We start from the raw sequence: 10,651 nt of genomic DNA on the forward strand, positions 1-10,651 counted from the left end.
TAGGAATATTAGAACAAATCATTGTATCCTTGTGTGGCATAGAGTATGAGCATACCTTTGCCATAATGAATTTTGACAAGAGCAGCAACTTTGACATTATATTGGGCAGACCATTCCTGCATCGGCTCAAAATGGTATAAGACTGGGGCTATGACTATATCTACTTAAGACACAAGGAAATTACTACAAAAATCACTGTCAAAGATCATAGCTATAAAGATATAGAGCGAACCCTGGGGAAAGATTTAGACTCCACAACTGATTTGGAAAGTAAAGCACATATTTGGATGTATGGAGCTTCTGAGAGTGTAAGTATGAGGAAGGAGGATTGTATTCTTTATCTATCTGTGGAAGACACACACTATTCCAGACACATCTGCTCACTCCATTCAGGTATGGTTTTGACTAGGAATAGAGAAGTATCAGGCAAATCATCATCAACTCCAATAGGGGCTTTACCATTGGGTATGTGAAACAAATGTCTGTAGCGTGCGTTTGAGATTCTCAAACTCGCAGCAGCTCCATATCCACACTTCGAACCATCTGAAACAAAAATTCAGAAACACTTCTGCATCGGGCCTTACCCAAAACTGTGTATCCCCTTCAACAACGTACCGCATTTCTGGCCAGTGGGGCAATTCTTCACCATATTTTCCATCAAATTTCTTGAGCAGTAATCCATTAAGGTCCAAAATGAGAACCCTACGCTGGACGCTCAACGGAGGTGGTGGCCTTGGCCATATCAGTGGGATTCTTTTAATTAGTCTATACCATAGAGGAAACACGAGCACTGCAGGAGACAACACGCAATTCCATATTGCACGAATGTCAGCCCTGAACCTATCTGCAAGGCGCCATTCAACTGAAAACATATCTGCAGATGCAAAATTACACAAGACTCAAATTTAAATATGAAATTAGGACATATCTATAGATGAAATCATATAATAAAAACACACAATGTTCAAAAATTAGGCACAAGATGAAAGACACGTCGAATGGGAAAGAAAGTTATATTAATTTCAGAAGTGGTTACATAAAATGAAACATAGGGGGGGCAAACTATAATCTCTTACAGGCTCTAGGTTTAGGGTTAGAACTTGTGCCGGTATTCTGCATCTCCTTAGTGTCTTCTATGTCTATCTCCTCTTCTGGCTGCCCCTGGGTCTCTTCCTCTTGTTTGGTTTTTTGCTCCATTTCAGGCTTCTCATCTCCAGTCTTCTCGATTTTTTTTCTTTTTGCCTTTCTTATATGATGAGCAAGGGTCTCCTCGGGACTTCCCTCCAGCCTGACATCTACACAACCATCAGCTTTAGAAAGTTGTGCAGCAAAAGATCACTTATTAGAGCCATAATCAATGAAAAAAATTACTCTTTCCACGTTGACCTTGTTTTCTCAGGGTCTTTGATCTTGTCACCCGCATGCCAGTGTCTATCAACACATCGTCTTCCTCATTCTGGGTTTTCCCTTCAGCACCAGTCGTACTTTACTCCTTTACCTCAAAGTTTTGTTCTTCTTCTGTTGTTTCCGAAACAGGTTTCTCAGCATTACCAAGGACATTTTCATCAAGCAATACCTCCACAGGTGTCTTGTATGCAGGAGTCACTGCATCGTTCCCTGTGTCTTTACCGGCAGTAGTTCTGAAGTAGCTTGAATCTGAAAAAACATCAGAGAAGACAAAAATCAACCACCTGATTACCCATTGAAAAACTTTTCTCACCTGTTTTTGGGCATGGTTCAATTGGCTTCTTCTTTAGAAGGGATTGGTCTTCTGCAGAAATAACTCCGGGGCAATCCTTAAGCATGCACTTTCCTTTCTCAGCCAAGTGAGCATATCAGAATGCATGGTATGCATGTGAACAAGGCAATAGAACAACATGGATTGAGCGATTGTGATCATGAATTTTTACACCACAAGCATTGCACACATCAATGAGAACAACACTATGTCCAGGAGTTGAAACTCATGCAGGCAAGACTATGGTTTAAGGTAGCATTGGTTGACTAATCATGTCTGTCACAAACGTGACATAGAGACCAAAGGTCACGGTCCAAGCATTTGGATAATTCTTCCTGTAGGCAAGAGACCTCTGTTATCAGACAATGTCAAACAGGTATAAAATCGGTATGAATGCTTGAAAATCGGTAAAATGATGTTATCATACCGGTATGATTACATCCTGCCGGGATGATGTTATCCCACCGGTATAATGTTATTATACTGGATAGTATAACATCATACCGGTAGGATAACATCCGGTAACATCATACCGATAGGATAACATTATACCAGAAGCATAACATCAAACCGGTTGGATCTAACCATACCGGTCGGATGTAACCATACCAGTAGAATGTTATCATACCAGTAGGATTATATCCTAAATCCTACCGGTAAGATAACATCCTACCAGTAGGATATAATCATACCAGTAGGATGTAATCATACCGTTAGGGTATAATCCTACCGGTATGATAACATCCTACCGGTATTGTCATCTACCCTTACCGAATATGATATAATCCTACCGGTATGAAAAATCATAGCGTATGGTATTTTGCAGGTATTATACTACAATCAGATGGAGTTAAAAGCATACCTGTTCCTGCTATAGGGTGGCTTTTGCTTGGTCAAATTTTTCTTGGAGGTTGTCAAGCAATCCTGTTGGTACATTGGCATCGTCAGGGAAGTGCATTTGGATGGTGTCAAGGGCACCCTCACAACGGTGCACATCAGCAAGAGATTTGACCACTGAATCCTTAGCCTTCTGACACTCGGTTGATACATTGTCATGAGATTTTCTAACCTCAACAAGAAGTTCTTGCAAGGAAGTGGATACTTCAACACTAAACGCAGACTGAGTGGTCGCAAAAATTCCACTTCCGATTGGTGTACTTCCGGATGCGGTATTTACTAAGAAGATGGCAGAACCACTTGGGGTTCCTGTGGATACTTGGGAAGTCTCGAACTTCCATTGTTCTCTTTTCCTATCTAAGCAGCCTTCATTGGTCACATTCTTCACCACCTCAAATGAAAACTCAGCCCACTTTATCGGACCTGTGCATACAAAATAAACATATCCGCATGCAAACTTGACTCCCAGCAGATAGTTTGGTGGTTTGGATTGGTACCCCTGCTTGTAGAGCTGGTTGAGTGTCTTGTAGTGATCCGGCCTTGCTGTTTTTATCGGCATTTTTTTCTCCTTCACTGGAAGACATGTGAAAACTTTCATCCAGTCGGATATGGGCACATATGCATTTGTCAACTTCCTAACATCTTTCCCCTCAAGACTTAACCCATATTCTCTGTGAAAATCCTCCTTTTTCGTGCAGAATGCCTTTAATGGCACCTCCACATCCTTGGGGTGAACAAAGCGGCTGATTTTGGGAGGAGGCTGTAACTTATGTTTCTGAAAGGAATAAATCCATATTCATTACTCAATGTATCCACACCTCAGTACTCTACTACACATACAGGTCCACTGTACACAACACAGAGAGATACAGAGAGAGGTGACATACCTTCGTGGGAGAATGTCGGGTCTTTGTGGGGGAGACCTGTCGGGATGCATTCCTTGGACTCTTTCTTAGGTTGCTATCCATAGCGAAGGATAAGCAGCGTGCACAGGGGGCTGTAGAGTGATCTGAGAAAGGCGCAGAAGGAGAAAGGCACAAAGATACAGAGAAGTCAGTCATGAAAACATTCGATTGAACATTCGTTCTGACGTGGGCTCCACACATGTTTTTGAATCCTCCACATGATTTTTAAGATTTTGTATCCTCCACATGATTATTTAATTCAAACAATTCTTGCCCATAACACCAGTTTCATACCCCCTAAATTTTAAGCCTCCAAAAGAAACTTTCAACCGGTTAAAACTGGGCCACCTATTCATGCATCCACCTTGCTGCATTTGTGAAGAGGTTTGGTGGAGGTTGAACCTCAAAAAAGTAATGGTAGTTGTTGACAGAGTTAAAGCAGGGAGGTCTGCTAGAGTATGCCACTTATGAATTCAGGTTTGTGGACTTGTGGGAGCAATAGGTTGCCTCATTGGAGGAAGGTGAAGGAGTGCCTAATTTCTTGAAAAAGGGTCGTTTCATTGCTTGCCTATGGTCATCGCGCTTAAAGAGAAGGTTAAGGGGAGATTTCCTGCAATGTATGGGTTGGAAGTGAAAGTAACCTGTCTTAGATACGAGAAGTTGCACATGCAAGCAAGAGTCAACGAGTCATAGGAATCAATCTCAGACCCACTAAACCCAGTCACTGCAACAGCCACTAAGAGGACCCAACCACAAGAGGCATCACAAGAGCAACAAGACCTATTGAGCCGCATCACCACTCAACTAGAGAACCTTTATGTGCATTTGGTGCAACAAGGGCATGCACACAACCACAATCAAGATCAAGGAAGAGGACAACAAAGGAAAAACCAGGAGTACCACTAGTATAATTGTGGAGAAGACGGTCATGGCATGTATTACTACCCACACCCAAGGAGGCACAATTTCAATAGAGGAGCAAGACAAAACCAGATTTCACCACCAAGATCAAAACAGCCACCATTGAGGGCACCACAACAAGCACCACGTATGAAAATCCTACAACCACCTGTTCAGCCACATCCACCACCACCACCACAATCTCTCATTCCATCCTTACCCCACCACCAGCTGGCAACCAGGTAGTAAGTATCATTGGTCTTGAAGGTAAGGGAAAGGAGAAAGTGGAGGAGGATATCAAGGGTGTGGAGAAAGGTAAGACCAAGGTTAAAGGGGTATATTCCATGGGGATAAAGCATGCTAGGCATGGTGAATCTTCCCAAAAGGAAGAAAAAATGAAAACTAAAGGGGTATCTAGCAAAAATCCATCCAAGTCATGACGTAAAATTGACATTGTAGATTTATCTTTGGGTGAATTTTCTAAACATATGATTTGGTTCAAGATGTTTCTGTGCAGGGCCCAAAAATCACCTAGCCCTAGTTACTCTACCTAGCACCTAGAGTGAGGAGACAATGGACAAAGATGGTTAGCACAAGATGAACAAAATCAAAGATAGTTGGTGCTATCTCTGGGAGGAATCTAGATGACATACTACCAGTGATGGATGCTCACCATCAAAGGGTAGCACGTCTCCAATATCTACAACATCATTGGTGGTGCAAAAATATGCTTCGTGAGTGAAAAAATGATGCACCATTTGTGTTGAGAGGTGAGTAGGCTTGTACCATGCCGAGCCAAAATGGCAAATAAGGTAAAACATCAATGTGTTGGTATTATAAATGTAGTTAGTATAAAGGTGTTCAACGTTGAGGTAGATGTGGACATTTTTGTCATGCCAGGGAGGAATATCCTATCATTCTACAAAGGCCTTGGCTTATGGCTATGAGAGCTAAGCAGGGCTGGGACTCCAGCATAATCCAGATGAAGGATGCCAAAGGGAAGCCAATACTTTATGACATGAAGATAGGTTGGCAATGCAACATGTATCTAGAAACCTTTGGGGATGATTTTTCTAGTACTGACTCTTCAACCACTCTAGAGGAGGAGTCAACAGTGGCTGAAGAAAGTGACAGTATCATTGAGGTGACGGGGGTCATTCTCAAGGACCCTTAGAAGATGGATCAGCACGATGCATCATCATCAAACCAAGGTGAGACACAAGGTATACAACCTCTAGTAGCCTGCAAGTAAGCTACATTGAATGCTCTCTAGTGAGTTGTGTAGGAAGGAGCATGAAGATTATATTTTGATGCTATTTTAAGTAATTTTACCACATTGTTCATCGATGAATATGATAAAATCACTGGCATCACAGTAGTTCAGCATCACATTAAGCTCAAGGAGGGAAGTAAACTTATAGTAAAAAAGCTCAGGTGGCTAGGAGTAATTCAATAAGAGGCCTTGCTCAAAGAGGTAAGGAAACTGCTAGAAGCATGTTTCATCTATCATGTTAAAGACTCAGAGTGGGTTTCTCCAATGGTAGTCCCACCAAAGAAGAATGGTAAGTGGAAAGAGGGACCATTTTCCTATTCCTTTCCACAATGAAATTCTCAATGAGGTAGCAGGACATGAGTGTTACACGGTATGTGATGGATACTCAGGCTTCTTCCAAATTAGCATCATTAAAGAATATCAAAAGAAGGCAACCTTCATCACACCATGGAGATGTTTTGGTTACAGAGCTATGTCTTTTGGTCTCACAAATGCTCTAGCCACTTTTCAACGCTGTGACAATTGTTTCTCAGCCATTCTTTGGAAAATCAATTTGTGTTTTCATTCATGACTTTTGTATCTATAGCTCTTGCTCTCTTCTTCTGGAGAAAGTCTATGAAAGTATAGCTAGGCTGCAACTCAAGGGGTTCATCGTTCAATACCCCCTATATAACGTGCATTCACAAGGTATTAAAAAAACCCTCTTTTAACATATCTAAATGAATAAAATGAACCCTTATTTTAAGAAATTTTTCCAAAATTGAATATAAAACCCTCTTATTTTAATGTATCTTTGTTAAATCGCCTAAATTTTTGCATTTTAAAACCCCTCCTATCAAAATCACGTTATACATTAACATGATTACATAGTGCACCCCCCGAGGGATGCAAGCTTCGGCCAACTCAACATGGAGAAATTCCACATTGGTGAAAGCAAGCTTACTCTTCTTGGCCATGTGATCTTTGCCAAGGTCATTGAAGCTGACCCAAGCAAGGTTCAAGCCTTGGTGGCTTTGACCTCTCCTACCACAACAAAACAGTTGGTCTCTTTTCTTGAAAAGGTGAGGTATTTGAGCAGGTTCATTCACCTTCTCTCTCAAGTGGTTCTCCCTTTACAAAAAGTTACCCATCAAGAGATCTTTACTTGGAATGAAGAAAATGAACAACAATTCAATGAGGTAGAACAAATTCTAGCCTGACTTCCCACCATTACACCTCCAAACTGGGATGAGCCATTTTATGTAACCCTAGTGTGGGCAATGACACACTTGGGGTGTTTCCTATCTACTTCTCTAGTCACATGATGACCCCATCAAAAAACGGATACACAATAGTGGAGCACTTGGTGCTTCCATTCTTAAGCTCATTTTGAAAGTGGGAATTGAGAAAGTTCCAAATTCACTAATATGGTATTTGTGACATATTTTTGTGGGATTTTTCTCTATTTTTTCTTTTGAATCTGCAAATATTTTCAAAGCAAAGTGTTAGATGTTGAGTTAATCTTTTTGTCCCTATTTTTTATATAATTTTTGGAGCTATGGTTTGGAAGATATGGCAATAATGGTGGAGTATATCTGTCCACACGAGAAGAATCATGGTTATCCAACTCCATACACATAATTTCTTATAGGTTTCTCTCCATTATTGCTGGATTTTCTCTTATTTTATCAAGATTCTCTCAAATATTATAAGGAAGCTCTTTGACTCAAGCTATGAAAGGTTGCATGAAGACAAAGCTCTCCATGATGAAGCCGGTTAGGTTGAAATTGGTCAATAAGCAGGGCACATGGAGCTCTCTCATTAGGGGAACACCCCTCATTGAGGATATTTTGTAATTACTCCTCTTGCTCATAATCTCTCCCCTAATCACTCTCTTGGCCTATAAAACAAGGCCTCTTCTTTTGTAAACACACACACAATCAAGCTCTAGCACTCACGCTCTCATATGTACATCCTTGTGTGTGCACCTCTACGCACACATAGTTCTATTATGGCATAGTATTGGCTATAATTATTTGTTTTGGTTTCTTAATGGCCAAGCGGTTTGATCTACCATGCACACATGAGTTTGTGAGATGATTATGTGAAATTCTCTTTGTGAATGTTTTGTATGGTGTTTATGAAGCCTATATTAATGGATCTCTAATGATCTCTTCCTCTCCCTCTCTCCCCTTCTCTCACATCTTCCTTGTGTTATGGTGTTTATGAAGCCTATGTTAATGAAGCTCTAATGGTCTCTTACTCTCCCTCTCTCTCCTCTCTCACATTCTCCTTGTGTTATGTGCCGACCCCTTACCATGCGTCCTAGATGCATTCCAAGCTATGTGGTGCCCCTATTGTGTACCTCCCATGATGAGGCCATCATGCATAGTCTTGGTGTAGAAGCCATCCGGTCTGTTTTGCACCTCCATCTCTCAATGTTTCAAGCTCTTCGTTATTATTCTAGTGTTTCCATGATTTCCATTGTATGCTCCATCCAAGAATTTCTTGTGCAGCCTATAAAATGTTGACTTTCCTATTCCATGCATTACAAGCCATGCTTTACTACATACCTTCTTTCCATCAAAAGTAGACTCAAAGGATTGCTCATCTTGATCTTTTCTATAAGCTATGCGCATACAATCCAATACAAATGTGCATCGGCTAGTGTAGCTTTGTCCCCAAAAGTCTTCCCTCACTTGCATGATTTTGAATATGTCTCCAATCTAGCAACATCGCTTCTCACAAAAATCAATTGTTGCAACTTTGTGAATGTGTGCAACATCACATTGTTTGTTGAATGCATGAGCATTACTTGCTTTTTTCTAGGCCTATCTCTATGTACATAAATCCTTTTCTTAGTTGTACCATCTCTAATATCATAGTCACTAGCCATGGCATCCTACTCTCTATCATTTTGAGTATGAAGAAGAAGATCTAGTTTTGTACTAGTGACACCTCCTTCAAGACTAGTTTTAGTGTTGTTATCCGTGTCATCATATTCGTACTCATCACTGGAAGCATATCAGTTGTCAATGGAATATCCCATTTCTTCCATGAGGGGATCTTGAATACCCTAAATGGAAGAAGAAGATCTTGTGTCTTTTATCAAAGGCTCACCATTCTCAAATGTGAGATGCCTAATAAGACACCTTACCAAATTCACACTTGAAATATCACTTTGATGTGGATGCATCAACTCTTCCACAATGACACCCAAGCTACTCTCACCTAGCTCAATACAATTTATAGCCTCATATGGGTGGACCAACAATACCACTCCATTAACAAGTTTTGTAGATCTATCATCAGCCAAAAGGATGACTCTTTTCTCTTTCCAACTCGCTCTATCTATCAAGACATCTTCTTGACCAACAAGAAAATCCTCTTCTATTGTGTTAGATTTTCCTCTTTCTATAACAATATTATGTGATGGCCATTTGATGATGCTTTCAATTGCTTGAGACATGGTTCTTGCATCCAATGTGACAAATGGAATCATGAAGGTGTCATCAAAACTTTCTAGTACATGTATCGCCACACATGTTATACCAATCAATTGAAAACCACAATGTTGAGATGCATCAATGGAATGAAGAATCCCGCGAGCCTTCCTTGTGGAACCATCAACAAGAAACACTGAATCACCTTGTTTTTGGACCCTACAATTTTTTAGAAAATAAAGAGATGGCAGTAAGATTGTATGTATAAACATATAACTCAAAATTTAATACATTTCCAAGCTACATTAACAATTTTAGCAAAATCTTGCATCCCATTCAATTAAGAAAAACTACATCAAGTCAACCCATGGAGGATGGTAGGAGGCTCAAGCTCAAGTTTGAGCCTAGATGTACATCTAAGTGCTAGAAATCTAAATTTGACAAGAGTTGCAAGATGGAGCCTATGTTACATTGCAGCAGTACCCATGAAGTTTGGTAGAAGGATGAAGCCTAGATGTACATCTAAGTACTAGAAATCTATTCCTCGCAAGATTTGCAAGATGGATCTCAATTTATATTGAAACAACCCATGGAGGATGGTAGGAGGCTCAAGCTCAAGTTTGAGCCTAGATGTACATCTAAGTGCTAGAAATCTAAAGCTGACAAGAGTTGCAAGATGTAGCCTAAGTTACATTGAGGCATCCATAGAGTTTGGTAGGAGAGGCTTAACTGATGTTGGAACTTAGATGTACATCCAAGTGCTAGAAATCTATAGATGACAAGAGTTACAAGATAAATCTCAAGTTACATTGAATCAACCCATGGAGGATGGTAGGAAGCTCTAACTCAAATTTGAGCCTAGATGTAGATCTAAGTGCTAGAAATCTAAAGATGACAAGAGTTTCAAGATGGATCCCAAGTTACATTGAGTCACCCATGGAGTTTGGTGGAATGTTTGAATTGATGTTGGAGCCTAGATGTACATCTATGTGCTAGAAATATATAGCTCGCAAGAGTTGCAAGATGGATCCCTCGTTACATCAAATCAACCCATGGAGGATGGTAGGAGGCTCAAACTCAAATTTGAGCTTAGGTGCTTGAAATACTTAGCTAACACGAGTTTCATGATGAATCCCAAGTTACATAGAGGCAACCATGGAATTTGGGGAGGCTCAAACTCAAGTTTGAGCTTAGGTGCAAGTGTTAGAAATCTATACTTGTGACATGGGTTACAAGATAGAGCCCAAGTTACATGGAGGCACCCATGGAATTTGGTAGAAGGCTCAAATTGACCATAGATGTACTTTCAAGTGCTAGAAATCTACAACCATCAAGACATGTGAGAAAAAACCCAAGCTATGATGAAGTAGGATTGACTTTGGAAGGAGAATCAAATTGAAGTTTAAGCTGCATTATACATTTAAAGAGTTGTAAGGTATATGTTTACATCAACCCTAAGTTTTCTTGAATGGCCTATCTAAAGAGTCAGAGCTTACAAGAAGGTGAGGCTTCAAAG

This window comes from Adiantum capillus-veneris, chromosome 13 (assembly GCF_014529385.1).
Source record: "Adiantum capillus-veneris isolate H3 chromosome 13, ASM1452938v2, whole genome shotgun sequence".
NCBI classification, from domain to species: domain Eukaryota; kingdom Viridiplantae; phylum Streptophyta; class Polypodiopsida; order Polypodiales; family Pteridaceae; genus Adiantum; species Adiantum capillus-veneris.